This window comes from Chrysemys picta, chromosome 6, assembly GCF_011386835.1.
Source record: "Chrysemys picta bellii isolate R12L10 chromosome 6, ASM1138683v2, whole genome shotgun sequence".
NCBI classification, from domain to species: Eukaryota; Metazoa; Chordata; order Testudines; family Emydidae; genus Chrysemys; species Chrysemys picta.
Genome location: NC_088796.1, coordinates 48,931,403 through 48,946,146, shown reverse-complemented (window position 1 = coordinate 48,946,146; position 14,744 = coordinate 48,931,403). Strand labels below are relative to the sequence as shown.

At 41.4% G+C, this 14,744-nt stretch overlaps 1 long non-coding RNA gene across 4 annotated transcripts; it reads left to right on the top strand.

Moving 5' to 3' along the window:
• Positions 1–9,944: 9,944 nt before the first annotated feature.
• On the top strand, positions 9,945–13,507 carry LOC135972463 (uncharacterized). Of its 4 annotated transcripts, XR_010588920.1 has the most exons (4): positions 9,945–10,350; positions 10,859–11,153; positions 11,416–11,480; positions 13,233–13,507. It is a non-coding gene; the product is annotated as an uncharacterized LOC135972463 (long non-coding RNA). The 4 variants fall into 4 exon arrangements; XR_010588919.1 differs by lacking the exon at positions 13,233–13,507 and having other exon boundaries at positions 9,950–10,350; positions 11,416–13,224; XR_010588918.1 differs by lacking the exon at positions 11,416–11,480 and having other exon boundaries at positions 9,951–10,350; positions 10,859–11,165.
• The last annotated feature ends 1,237 nt before the right edge of the window (positions 13,508–14,744 follow it).

Sequence of the window (14,744 nt, the reverse complement as noted above, 5' to 3'; positions counted from 1 at the left end):
TTGTTTCTCTATCTATTAAAACAGTCTTCTGGCCTGTCAACATTCCTGCCTCCTTTCCCCCAATCAGTTGTTCAGATCCTTGTCCATTTGACTCTGGATTCTTAGAGCAGAAGGCTGGGGGCAGGGAAACAAAATGCAGTTACCTGTTAAAGGTTCCACTATATCAGTTGGAACACAGTGTAATGTGCTTGTTTTACTGTCTTGTTGCACCACCACCTGCGCATCCTGATCATCTATCCTCAGTCATTAATCAGATCAGCACAGAAAGGCCACGTGGAGCAACTTCTTGGATCAAAATGAACCTGGTTTGATTCACCTATTGGGTGAACCAAGCTCAAGGGCTAGGCAGAATTTCCATTTCTTCTGTCTCCTATTCATTCCAAAGGAGACCTGTAAATGCCCAAGCCTTTTTGGTCAGAGAGGACTTTGGTAACATAAGATACCAGAGTTTCTGAATATATTCTAGACCCACTGACATGGTCTTTTAGAAGCAATTTAGTAATAAGGACGAGGGGAAGAATTTTATTTTGTAATCTCAAATTGAAAGTTTTCCTTTTCCCATTCATCCTGTGATGCAAGGCCAGATATGAGTAGAAAGAACATTCACATCCCAGTGTCTGGATCTTATTGTTTGCTGATATCTGTGGAGGAAGAATGTGGCCTGCCTTTGTATGCCTGGGAGTACCAGTGCTGAAGTAGCAGCATTTGTGTCTGTTATTCTGGTAATCACAAAAGAGCAGTTTCTATTGTCAGTATTTTGCAGCCCAAAAGGACCTACACCTGGTCTGACTGCTATACTCCTCCTTTTCTTCCAGCAGATTCTTGGCATCTTTGCTTGAGGATATTGTGTTTCCTTTGGGCATCAAAGGAAACTAAAGCCTTTAAAGCTGTTAGGGCAGGAAGTTTTTGAGAGTTTTTACCTAAGACAGGGTAACCCAGAGCACAATCCATGACCACCCAGGGATGGGGGAAGGCTGCTCTTTATTTTCTGAAAACACCCACTCAATGTGCAGTGGCAGTCAAAAAAGCGAACAATGTTGAAAATCGTTAAGAAAGGGATAGATAAGAAAACAGAAAATACTATATTGCCTCTATATAAATCCATAGTACGTCCACATCTGCACACAGTATTCAAGATTTGGTCGCCCCATCTCAAAAAAGATATATTGGAATTGGAAAAGGTTCAGAAAAGGGCAACAAAAAGATTAGGGCTGCCATACGAGGAGAGATTAATAAGACTGGGACTTTTCAGCTTGGAAAGGAGATGACTAAGTGGGGGCGGGTATGATAGAGGTCTATAAAATCATGACTTGTGTGGAGAAAGTAAATAAGGAAGTGTTATTTTCTCCTCATAACACAAGAACTAGGGGTCACCAAATGAAATTAATAGGCAGCAGATTTAAAACAAAAGGAAGTATTTTTTCACACAAATCACAGTCAACCTGTGGAACTCCTTGCCAGAGGATGTTGTGAAGGCCAAGACTATAACAGGGTTCAAAAAATAACTAGATAAGTTCATGGAGGATAGGTTTATCAATGGTTATTAGCTAGGATGGGCAGGTGTAGGGATATAAAAGAAGGTACTGACAGTGATTCCCCCAAGTGACAGTGACCCCCTCATAATTTGTCCCCCACACTTTAAAATCCAACAGTTTCACCAAGTACAAAAATCTCTTGGGTCTTCTGTTAAAACTTGTAAGCTACTGTCTGTAGAAACCATTGATTATATCTATCCTGTGAAAGATACTTTATTACTATGTAAAACTTACAAACAAGTTAATTGACTTTGTTCTTGAAGTAATTGATACAATGTAAACAAACACTATAAGCTGTTAAGTGACTTTCACTTCATTCAACGGCTCCTAGGACAGACCCCCACCCTCTGTGATTAAAGGGCCGAGAGTCTCAAATGAATTAGCACACACCCCGAAAGTGGTGGAGACAGTAAATTAAAATATGGTTAAGATATGGAATGTATGTTGATGAATGCTTGATGTACATAAATGGTTAGGGAGGTGCCAGACTAGAAAGGGAGTATCCATCGGCCGAAGAATGTGTCAAGTAGGACCACCAGACAACCCCCTGAGGGTAAATTGGGATCCACCCCATCACCTGGAAGGATGAGAAACAAACTTTGGACAGTGTGGAGCCACCAGGAATGTGCCACTTTGGACAGGAATGTGCCATCTGCTGATTGAGTCAGCAACAGCAGGATGAAACAGTTCCCATAGACTAACATAGGAATTAATTCCTATAAGAATGGACTCTAAAGACTGATGACTTTGAGTCTCTGGTTCTGCTGCCAACCTCCAGGAGCATCTGGTGCACCTGACACAGACTCGGCTCCATCCTCATGACCAAGATACCTGGCCAGTAACTTGGCATGACAATTTCTAGGCTGGTAACTATAACACCTATACAGAACTTGAATGAATGATTGTGTGAATGAATCTCTCTCTCTCTCTCTCTCTCTCTCTCTCTCTCTCTCTCTCTCTCTCTCTATATATATATATATATATATATATATATATATATATATATAAAATGTGTGTGTGTATAAGAAATAAGTAGTCAAACAACGTTGTTTACTTTTGTCTTTTGCTTTATCAGTATATTTACAATATAAATGTGGCATCTTTGCCTTATCCCTCTTAATAAGATCCTGCTGGTTTTTATTCTATTGATATAACACAGGGATGGTGTCCCTAGCCTCTATTTGCCAGAAACTGGGAATGGATGACAGGGGATGGATCACTTGATGATTACCTGTTCTGTTCATTCCTCTTGGGGCACCTGGTATTGGCCATGGTCAGAAGACAGGATAATGGGCTAGATGGACTTTTGGTCTCACCCACTATGGCCATTCTTATGTTCTTATATTCCAAAGGCAGCTGAAGATGTGGGTACATGTGGGGGAGAGGAGTGAGTGAAAGAGTTGAGTGCAAAAGAGGGGAAACTACAATAGTCAGTAAGGCAATTAGCTGTATGTTAGCCAGCCTTAATAGCCTTCCGAGGAGAAAGAACTATTTTTTTTTTATGGTCCATTAAGCCTATGGAATTATGTAAGGCTGCATTAAGGTCTCTTATTCTATCTCATTTACTTTCAACCCTTCCTTTCCAGAATGGCTTTCCACAGATGAAAAGCTTATACCTTCTAAATTTTAACAGTTTTCTGTGTCTTCTCAAATCTTTTCTTGTTCATTGGCCACATGTGATTCCCTCTCCACTGGGCCTATGCAAACCTTTTTACGTACGAAGTTAAAGCAGCAAATTAAAATTTGTTTAAAACTGCTTTTGCATGTTCATGATCAAGAGTAACTTTCACAGATGATCCAAAGTCATCCCCTTGTAACAAGCAGCTGGTATTTCCTAAGTGTGTATACACTTGCTCTAGTTGCATTAGTCATACAAATGATCAGATCACTGTCATAAATTAGAAGAACTATGCGATCATCAGCTGCTGGAATTCTATTACTAGAAATAGGTAATAGAAGTGCCATAGAATTTACAGAATCTTGCCATTGCCTTTCTGTTACTCATGCCACGGAAATAAATTCCCAGACATATCTAGAAATCTCAGAGTAAAAAAATAATAGTTTTTTAAAAGTGCAGAGTGATAAAACTATTGATAAAACTTTTTCAACAAAGTTGCTGAAATTCTTATCCAAGAAACAAATTAAACCACACAAAAAATTCAGTAACATTAACTGAGCACATTATAATTATGGGAATTAATGGCAAAATTCAGACTACTAAAAAAGGCAATTATTTTTGTAATTCCCCCCCCCCTCCCTTTATTTAAAAAAAATTATTCAGGTCTTGAAAGTGGAAAGAGTCCAGCAGAGGGCAACAAAAATTATTAAGGGGCTGGAACATATGACTTATGAGGAGAGGCTGAGGGAACTGGGATTGTTTAGTCAGCAGAAGAGAAGAATGAGGGGGGATTTAATAGCTGCTTTCAACTACCTGAAAGGGGGTTCCAAAGAGGATCGATCTAGATTGTTCTCAGTGGTACCAGAACAAGGAGCAATGGTCTCAAGTTGCACTGGGGGAGGTTTAGGTTGGATATTAGGAAAAACTTTTTCACTAGGAGGGTGGTGAAGCACTGGAATGGGTTACCTAGGGAGGTGGTGGAATCTCCTTCCTTAGAGGTTTTTAAGGTCAGGCTTGACAAAGCCCTGGCTGGGATGATTTAGTTGGGGATTGGTCCTGCTTTGAGCAGAGGGTTGGGCTAGATGACCTCCTGAGGTCCCTTCCAACCCTCATATTCTAAGACTTTTCTCCCTATTTTTAATATGCTATTCAGTGTTCTATTTCTAAATACTTTAAAAAAGAAAACATTAATCACTCTTAGGTTTGCTACTGTATAGCACTCTTAGAAGCCCGCATACATCCAGGAATTAGGCCACCTTGGCTGTATGTGTCTGCTCTGAAAAAGGGAAGAGGGATTAATTGTAAACAATGAGATAATTCTCCTCACCTGGCCAATTATCCTTTTCACCTGCCCTGAAATTTAAGTACCACTGAGTAGAAAAAGTAAATTATAATATAACATAACCTATGATTTTCTTCAGCTAATGGAATGTGACAGAGGGCCTTTTGTTAGGAATACAAAAATATTAACATTTCTGATTCTGTCATTTGATTATTTACTTGATTAAATCAGTATAAACCTACTTTAACCACATGAAAAACCTAAGCCCTTGTCTTTATTTACCGTGGAGTTTGTTTTTCCAAGCACGTCATTAAAAATAACTTCCTGAACAGACAGAAGCACTGAATATAACACAGTACAGTCTAGGTTAAGGGCCATCAACAGATAATCTGCAGATAATCTGGATTATATGATTACCACTGTGAAATGTAGGTGTGTTACAAATTAAAAATTAATCAGATCTTACAAAATCTATTATTAAATCAGGATAACTGTTGTCCTACTTTAAAAAAAAAGTTGGGAAACATTTTAGTGATTCTATAGTTAATAGAATGAAGTGTGAAAGGACTAACACAAATGCTTAGATTTTGTTTAAAAACCTCATGCACTGAATGCACTAAATACTGTTTGAGAGATTTCATTGTTGTTACTCAATTCATTTTCAAATGAATTTCAAATATGTCTGTCTGTGACTACTTTCCCCTCTTTGGACATTCCACCAGTTTTGATAAAGCTGACTGAACATGTATTTGGCAAACTAATTTTGCTCTTCTAGGGATATGTTGCAGATATAGGGCCATATCCTGCCCTCCACTATATGAAGCCAAATGCAATATGATGGATCAAAACCATGGTAATGGGAGAACAGTGAGGCCACAGTTTTCTCATGAGGTTGGGGCTTTGCTGCTTGGAAGAGGGGGAAGCAGTCCCACTCCATGGTATACTCCCCATAGGTCTGCAAGGTTAAATTACTACTGAGCACCAGCAGCAATTCTCCTGTGTAGCTGTAAAATCTACCAGTCCCAAAAGACAACTGCGGGGGAGGGGATGTGATATGATGCAGCTGATTTGGGAGAGGAAGGAGGGTAAGTGGGAGCATAGTTCCTGTACAGTCATTGGCAGGAGGAAAGTTCGGAGAGCAGTGTGGAGGCTCTGGGACCCCAAGTGGGTGCTTTTTGCCTCCTGCAGGCATCTCAAGATCTTCAGGATTAGAACATTGAATCTTCTACTATTTCCATAAGGGAACTGAGAGATTGACTTCCAGCCTGAAATCTGCATACCACTATTCCCAGTGCATGCACCCTAAGTGCATAACGATACCACTGCTAGTACCATCATGTCGTGAAAAGAGACAGGAAATGTGCAGAAAAATAGCCTGGATGTGCAAATCATCAATGTTGATCTGTCCCCATCATGGAGCCATTGGTCCTTGAGAATGACCAAGTATATATATTGACTTAAAAATTACAAATAAAAGATCAAACCTTACTCATGTAAACTCACATGAGTAACAGTGAAGTCAAATGGACCACTCAACAAAAAAAATAAGGAAAGGAGAATTTGGTCCAAATAACGTATCAGAAAACGTATTTGAAAATCAGGCCTTCTTTTGCTTAACTGCTAACTGCTTTTGAGTTAAAGGTTTTGTGTTTCTTCTGCTACAGATAATGGCATACCAATATTTAAAGCAGTGTAAAGATTGAAGCTCCCTGAACTATTTAGGTATTAACAATGTTAACATTTGCAAGGGAAGCACATTCTATGGAATTCATGACTTGGGAAGGTGGAAACTTTTTCAGTTCACCTTTAAAATTCATTTATTTGTGAAGTCTACATATGTATGCTGATAGTGATTTAAGATTTCAAACAGCTGATTTTTAAAGCAAGTTGATTCATTTTTAAACATTTGCCTACTTATGTTTCTGTGTCTCTTAAAATTACATTCTGCCTGGTGGGGTTTTGCAAAATATACTTCTCCCGTAGGCAGCAGTTTCATGATGTGTTGGTTGTGAATTACTCTGTCAGCAGATTCAGCCTTCAGGAGCTACCTTGGGATGGGAGGGGAAAAGAATGCTGTGTTACTGACAATGACGTGGGTGATTCAAGCACCCACAATCTGTACAAGTAGCAGTAGCAATGGTGATGATTACATTGGTACAGATTATGCATCTTACTTTTCCAATTTGAGGAAAGGTCCTTTGTTTATTATTGTCTAATATAAGAGCCTAATATTGCAAAGGGCTGAGAGCCCTCAACTTTGGTCAACTCAGTGCCTTGAAAGATGGGGCTGCAACTTTTCAGTTATTAAGCATAGAAAATGCCCCCTGACTTACATGGGCATTATTGAGCCTATTCCTGCAAGGTGCTGGCCTACTTTGAGAAATACTAGGTAATTACTCTCAATTCCTATTTACTTCAGTGAGAGCTGAGGGCACTCAGCAGATTGCAGGAGTCTGAGCCCTGTGTGTATATAAAGACTACAGTGTCTGTCTTTTATTAGCATTTTGGTCATTATGTGTTTCATTTTATACTGGGGCGGGGAGGGGGGGGAAGCAATCATTCTTTTACCAATATTAAATACTAATTACTGGAAGTTAATGACCAGGTTTTAGTGTTAACTGTAAAAGTTGTTTCTAACTGGCTTGTTTGCCACTTTGATGGCTTTTAACTGAAAAGAAAACATATAATTGGAAATCTCATAGATTTCCTTAATTATCCTTTAGTTGCGCCTATGTACAGCAATACTGATATCATGCCATGGCACCAGCATGTATGTCTCTAGGATTTATTACTAGGCTTATGTCTGCTCTTTTATGGATTTCATCCAAGAGATGCTTGAACACAGAGCTCTTGGAATGTCTCCCTTGTGGGGGTTCAGAGGCAGTGAGCTGTATCAGCAAATAGCTCTGACACTCAGCAAGGCAGCAACTGTTACATTCCAGCATAGTTTGATTTAGTGCAGAATTTTATACATTTATTCTGCTGTAACCCTTTTATTCCCATTGTTTTACATGATCCAAATCTAAAAATCAATTCTGCAGAGGTTTAGAGATTGCAGTACTCTCCTGGGATTTTATATGGCAAATATTGCATATCTCAGTGGTGATATCCCTTTTGTATAGAGAACAACCACTATTTTCCTGTAGCTGTTAAACATGAAACATCTTAGATATAGAGGTGGAAAAGGCTTTTGATCAAATTTCCAGAAAGGGCAGCCTGAGGTCCGTGCACCTACATTTAAATGCACAATTACAGTGATTAAAAACATGCAAATCGGGTAACTATACATGCAAATAGCTAGCTAGGCACCTAACCCTTTAATTCAGGGGTGGGCAAACTATGGCCTGTGGGCCGTATCTGGCCCACCAGCCATTTTAATCCGGCCCTCAAGCTTCCACTGGGGAGCGGGGTCTGGTGCTTGTCCTGCTCTGGCACTCCAGCCGGGAAGCAGGGTTGGGGGCTGTGCCACGCAGCTCCTGGAAGCAGCAGCATAGCCTCCCCTCCGGCTCCTACATGTAGGGGCAGCCAGAGGCCTTAGCTCTGCACACTGCTCCCACCCCAAGCACCGCCCCTGCAGCTCCCATTGACTGGGAACCTCAGCCAATGAGAGGTGCGGGGCGGTGCCTGTGGACGGGGCAGCGTGCAAAGCTCCCGGACCGTGCCTCGCGTAAGAGCCAGAGAAGGTACATGCCAATGCTTCTGGGAGCCGCTTGCGGTAAGCACTGCCAGGAGCCTGCACCCCTGAGCCTCTCCCCATGCCTCTATCCCCTGCCCCGGCCCTGATCCCCCTCTGAACCCATCGATCCCAGCCTAGTGCATCCTCCTGCACCCCAAGCCCCTCATCCCCTGTCCCAGCCCAGAGCCTGCACCCCCAGCCGGATCCTTCAGCCCCCCTCACCACACCCCAACCCGGAGCCCCCTCCCGCACTCTGAACTTCTCTTTTCTGGCCCCACTCTGGAGCCCGCACCCCCAACCAGAGTCCTCACCCCTTCCCGCATCCCAACCCCAATTTTGTGAGCATTCATGGCCCGCCATACAATTTCTTTTGCCAGATGTGGCCCTCGGGCCGAAAAGTTTGCCCACCCCTGCTTTAGTTGTATGCAAAAAAGTAATTGTGTGTGACAACACAGTTGTGCAACTATGCAAAATTTCATTAAAATAAAAGTGTGGCCTAATGCTCTTATTTTTGGCATATCAATATATAGTCAATAAAAATCAGGTGGTTGTGTATTGGGGGGGGGGTGAGTACATTGCTAATTCACTAATCAGAGCTTGACCTTTAACCAAACACAGCTGTCAAATCTCATTAAACTGTTCTTTATCTAGGCGGGGGAAGAATGTATATCAACTGCCTTTACAGAAGGACAAAGAGTACAGGCATTACTGGTGTTAATGCCTTCCAATGCTGAAAAGGAAGAATTAATATCCAGAAATTAGTTCAAACAGAAAGAAATAGCTGGCGGGTGGGGTTTTTCCACTCATCTGATTGACAATAGTGTTTACATGGAACAAGAGAAACAAGCTGAATACATTAGTGATATTTAAGAAGGATAGAATGACTCTCAATCTTGTGGTTAAAGTACATCTGGGAGTCAGGATATGTGAGTGCTGTTCCTGGCTCTGCCACAGAGTTCCTGTGACCTTAGACAAGTCATTTTGGGTGGGCTCTGTGAGAGGACTTAAGCATTGCAATGCTGAGTGGCACAGCACCTAACTTTTAGATGCCTAGAAAATCACAGGAACAACGCTGTGATCCAGAAAGCTGAGTAAAACACCTAGGCTCCCTGTACAATGCATGGGGGGTGGGAGTCTAAGAATGTGATCCACAAAAGCCATCAAACTGGGCAGGGAGCCTCCTAAACTAACCAATGGGACATGGCAAGGAGAAGGGTGTGTGCTAAGCCTTGCGCCTCTCAGAGAGAGGTGCCTAGCTCTGTTTAGTGATCCACAAATGGGCACCTGCTACCTACAGCAAACAACATAGACAGGTCAGGCATTTCTTTTGTGGGAATGAGGTAGGCACATGCCTTGCTCCACAAAAAGGTGGAGAAGGGATACCTGCATTTATGATGTTTATCCTAGTGGTTAGAGCACTTATCTGGGATGTGGGAGATCCAAGTTCAGTTCCTTGTTCAAATCCTTGCTCTCTGTCAGGCAGAAAAGTGGGGGGACCTCCTACCTCTCAGGAGAGTGCTCTAACCTTTAGTTATTACAGTGGTTCTCAAACTTTTGTACTGGTGACCCCTTTCACATAGCAAGCCTCTGAGTGTGACCCCCTCTTATAAATTAAAAACACTTTTTTATATATTTAATACTATTATAAATGCTGGAGGCAAAGCAGGGTTTGGGGTGGAGGCTGACAGCTTGTGACCCCCCCCATGTAATAGCCTTGAGGGGTCCTGACCCCGTTAATTTGAGAACCCCTATTATAGGATATTCTGATGTGGGGCTCCTTTTGTCAGGAATCAGGACCTGCAGCAGACCCAGTCTCTGGACAATCTAACAAACGAGCACAGCTGGCCTGTAGTAGGCTGCCTGATTGGCTGCACTGCCAGATTGGTTGGAAGGGAAAGCAGACTTTCTCTTAATCTCAGCAGAAGCAGTAGTTCAGCTGTGATAGTGCCTGCTTGTTTCCAGTCCATTCCTGTCTTTCCCCTGTCATCCTCCAGCTTTAGCCCAAGCTTTGATTCACTCCAGGTAACCAGGCTCTGACCCTAAGGCTTAGACTCCTGATTCCAGCTGTGACCCTGGGCTCTGATTCCTGGCTACTCACTCCTGCACTGACCATTAAGCATGACTGCCTATGCCCCAGTCATCTGACACCCTCCATCTCTTCTGTTGAAGCTGTCCCACTCTGAATAAATAATGAATCGTTGGAGAAGAAGGACTGGACCCTGAGTCTCCTAGGTCCCAGGCAAGTTTTCTAACAACTAGGCTGAAAGTTATAAGATGGATGGGGTGGGTGAGTTGTGGATTGCAGTGGAGTGAAAATAGGGACTTAGGAGCCTAAGTATTTTTGTGGATTCCACCCTTTGCCTAGATTTTCAAATCTCTTCACTTAATTTGGGCTTGAAGCAGCAGGGGGTGACTTCCAGAGGTGATGAGCACCCATATCTCCAATTGACATCAGTGAGAACTCTGGGTGCTCAGCATCTCTGAACATCGGGATTAAGTGAGACCCCTACAGGTACATTCTGAGGCTACATGTATTAGTTTGTAAATGGCTGAGCTTCTTGGATAGAAGGAGCTACAGAAGTACAAACTATTATTTAGAATTCTGACAAATCAAAGTTAGATTATGGTTCAAATTAAAAAAGAATAAACCCACCTTTGCCCATTTTAGAATCCAACTTTAACTGAACCTGTTTTGAGAGTCTGTGTTTGGGTAAATGTGTTCCCTCCCAACCCCTTCTGGTTTCCAGCGAGGACCAAACATGGAAGTTCCAAATGCCTCAAGAGAGTTTCTTCAGCAGAGAGACAAGACCAAACGTTAATTGCCCCCAGAAGGGAGATTGGTGGAGAGAAGACTTATTGGTCAGCCCCACTGATGGCTGCAGAGGAAGGAGCAGGCTAGCCCAGTTGCCATCAAAAGGATTGGGATTAACTTGCCTTACAGCTGGCTCCCTAAATCCAGTAGAAGGGAGCAGTTATTGCCACCCGAAGAAGACACTAGACTATGAAGAGAGGCAGGCCAGTACAGAGCCTTTCCTCAGTAAGGTACTGTTAAAGGTACTGGGGCCTACTGAAAAAGGTTGTTGTGTCTATGGGGAGAGGCCTGGAATTTGCTGGGGGAAGAGACTGTATGGGGACATGGAAAAGAGGGTTTGCAGTTTAAGGAGAAGGGAAGGAGTAGAACATTCAGTTAATTCATGATTCAGAAGAACTATTAGATGTTCCTATACATATTTAGAATTAATCCAGGCTGTGAACCATTTGAAGTTTGCCCATCACTAAACTGAGGCCTAAATTATCCTCTCAGGTGCCTATGGTGGTTCCCAACTCTGATATTTTGGAGTCGTCTCATTACATGCATGGAACTCTAAGGTACTTAAGATGAGATTGTGAAAGTCCAGCTTCTGTTTTTGCACTTGGGAGAGTTGCAGTTATTCAGGTGAGGCAGGACCAGATCAGGGCCGGGGGCTAATGTGATGGTTGCATGAAGTAGGCCTCAGATTGAGGGTGGAAGAAGACCTGGTTTGTGTATGGGAAGTGCAGGTGGGAGGGGTAATCAGAAGAAGGAATGTTAGGCTCCTAGGGGGTCTATGAATATGACCTGTTGATATGGCCAGGAGAAGGCACAAGTGCCCATGTTAGTAAATGCAGGGAAAGAAACACTGCTCAGGGGCCTTCATTTTTCTCTTAAGGGTAACACAAATTGTACCAGTTCAGTACTATTGCACCTTACGCACCATTTCGTCATCTGATATCTATACTGAGTATCAAGATGGTCCATGGGATTAGGTACATATCCCCTCTTTGTCCTGTAACCCTACCCCCTGTATCAACATCACACAGAGTGGTGGATCTTATGCAGGAACAAGTAGTGCTCTTCTTGTTCTCCTTTCACAGTAAATCAGAGTAGTTGCTGGATGTAGTGTTCACCTCACTGCCTTTGCTAACTTGGGGTCTGATAGGAACATCCTTACTGACATTATATTGATAGTCAATGGGACTACTTGCATCTGTGAGACCTACAAATGGGAATAAGTGTGCAGGATTGGGATCTTAAAAATCGAATACGTACACATCAGCATTTTGCCCAGAATTTCTTCTGTTCCATTCAGGGTCTTATTCTGTGCTCACCACCATGGTACAGATTTCCCAACTACAATGCTAAAGAACTCACATTGTAGGGAGCATTTTCTATTAAACTCAATACAGTGTGAATCTCAATGATCATTCATTTATTCCTGGGTTTTGTTCTGTGAGATTACTAGTTGTGCTGAACTGTGACAAATCTGGAAACTTGGTAAGAGTGTAGGTTTTTATTTTTTAAGGTATTAAAATCAATACATCATTTAGGAATGATCAGTGACTTCCTCAAATTAAATAGATAAAGGAGGTCATTTTATGGATAATTTAGGATGACTGTTGGCTTCCATTTTTATAATTAAATTTTCTCTCCCCACATTGTCAATGAGGAAACTATATCAATACTAATGATTGTTTTGTATTGGAACAGGGTTTTTTTCGATAAAAGTTTTATCAACAGTAATAATTCCAGGATGTGACTTTCTATGTACACAAAACACTGATTAGACAAAGGACAAAAATCCCAAAGAAAATAAAGCAATTTCTGAGATTATGCACTCATGATACACCATTTGTTCAGAATTTTTCTTACATATAACACTGACAGTCTGTACCTCTCTGTTCACCCCTTTTTAGTGGATTATGGTAAAACTTGTACAAAACATGACTTGTTATGCATCTTTTGAAAACTCGTGATTTGCTGATCATTATTGTCTTGGTAAAATGTGTGGCAACATTGTATGTAAAGTTATAAGATTCCACTGCGTGATATCACTGAGACATGTTCTGGAGGGCAGTGACAAACCAGTTCACCAGAGACAAAGGCTAGCCAACGCCTCAGCTAGGTGTCAATGAGATCATATGGACCATCATCTGATTAAGTGGCCACAAAGAAGCTGCTTGAGGTTCCTGTCCATGCAGACTTCCTGTCACCTGAACCTCAACTGGAGATGATTCTCATGCAAGAGAAATGACTAAGATAAGAGCAAACTCCACTCTTCCCCCCCCCCCCCCAACCACCTCTCCCTTTCTCTCTACCAACAGTATCAACAACACCTGAAGAACAAAGGAAGCAGCACTGGACTGGGGGATAGATTGTGACTGAAAGGAGTACAGCCAGTAAGACTGATGAGATATGTGGTGAGAGAGACCTTTGCTTTGAATTCCCTCTAACTTGTTAAGTTAGTCATTAGTTGTGATTTGCTTCCATTTTCTTGTAACCAATTCTGACTTTTATACCTCATTACTTGTAATAACTGAATCTATCTTTCTGTAGTTAATAAATTAGTTTTTACTGTTTTAGCTAAACCGGTGTGTTTGGATTAAGTATTTGGGAAACTCCATTTGAGATAAGATTGGTGCATATTTCTGTTAATAAATGATGGACTTTATATGAGCTTGTATTGTCCAGGAGGGTGCTGGGCAGTACAAGGTGCACATTTCGGGGGGGAAAGTCTGGGACTGGGAGTTTGCTTGTGTTGCCCTGCAGTGTAATTCATGAGTGGCTGGCTATAGCACTCATACAGTATAACTGGGAGAAACTTACATGCTGGAGGCTGTGTGAGAGCAGACCAAGAGTAGTTGTCTCACGGCAAAGCAGTGTAAAAAGTCCCCTAGGTTGGAGAATTGAAAGAACACAGCTGTCCATCACAAACCCTCTATAGCTGCTGATCCTCCAGTCAGTTTCAAAATTCAACATTCTGAAGGAATAAACAAAATAAGATGAAAATATATCTTAGCTTATCATACTCAAAAATATTTTTGTGGTTAATAACTTTTTATCTTAAACATTTATTGCATTTTCTAATGTTCCATAAAACATAGGATAATGTCAAACATGAGCTAGTCCCTAAGGGTTATATAAATAACAACAAAAACACCATTAACCTACCTCTTCCAAATAAAATTAAAGGAAATACTGCCCCAAAACTACAAATAAACTGTAGGAAGGAAAACGTATTAGATAACAAAGAAATAAATTTCATTCATGGTACTTAGTCTTCAGAAATTCCCTTAAATAAATATATAATATATTAGTAGGAAAACTGTTAAGATACTGTGGTGTGGTTATCTAAAAGTGACAAGCAAAAAGGACCCCAGTCTCCCTGAATGGATTTACAAGGAAGATGTGCCTTCTAATAAACAAGTACTTCATACAAGTGAAGGAGATTGGCGCCAGAAGGTTGCCAGCCAAATGCTGTCTATGGTATTGCCAGGGAATCAAAAAATTCAGATTTTAAGTCCAGAAGGAACCATTGTGATCATCTAGTCTAACTTCCTGTAGAACACAGGCCACAAAATACACACCACAGTCCCCAAAATAATTCTGAGAGCATGTTTTTTAGAAAAACATCCAATCTTGATTAAAAAATTGTCAGTGATGGAGAATCCGCCATGACACTTGGTACATTGTTCTAATACTTAATTACCCTTACTGTCAAATGTATGCCTATTTCCAGTCTGAATTTGTTTACCTTCAAGTGCTACACATTGAATCACATTATACTTTTCTCTCTGTCTTTATTTATTTTATTTGTTCCCCATGTAGGTACTTAT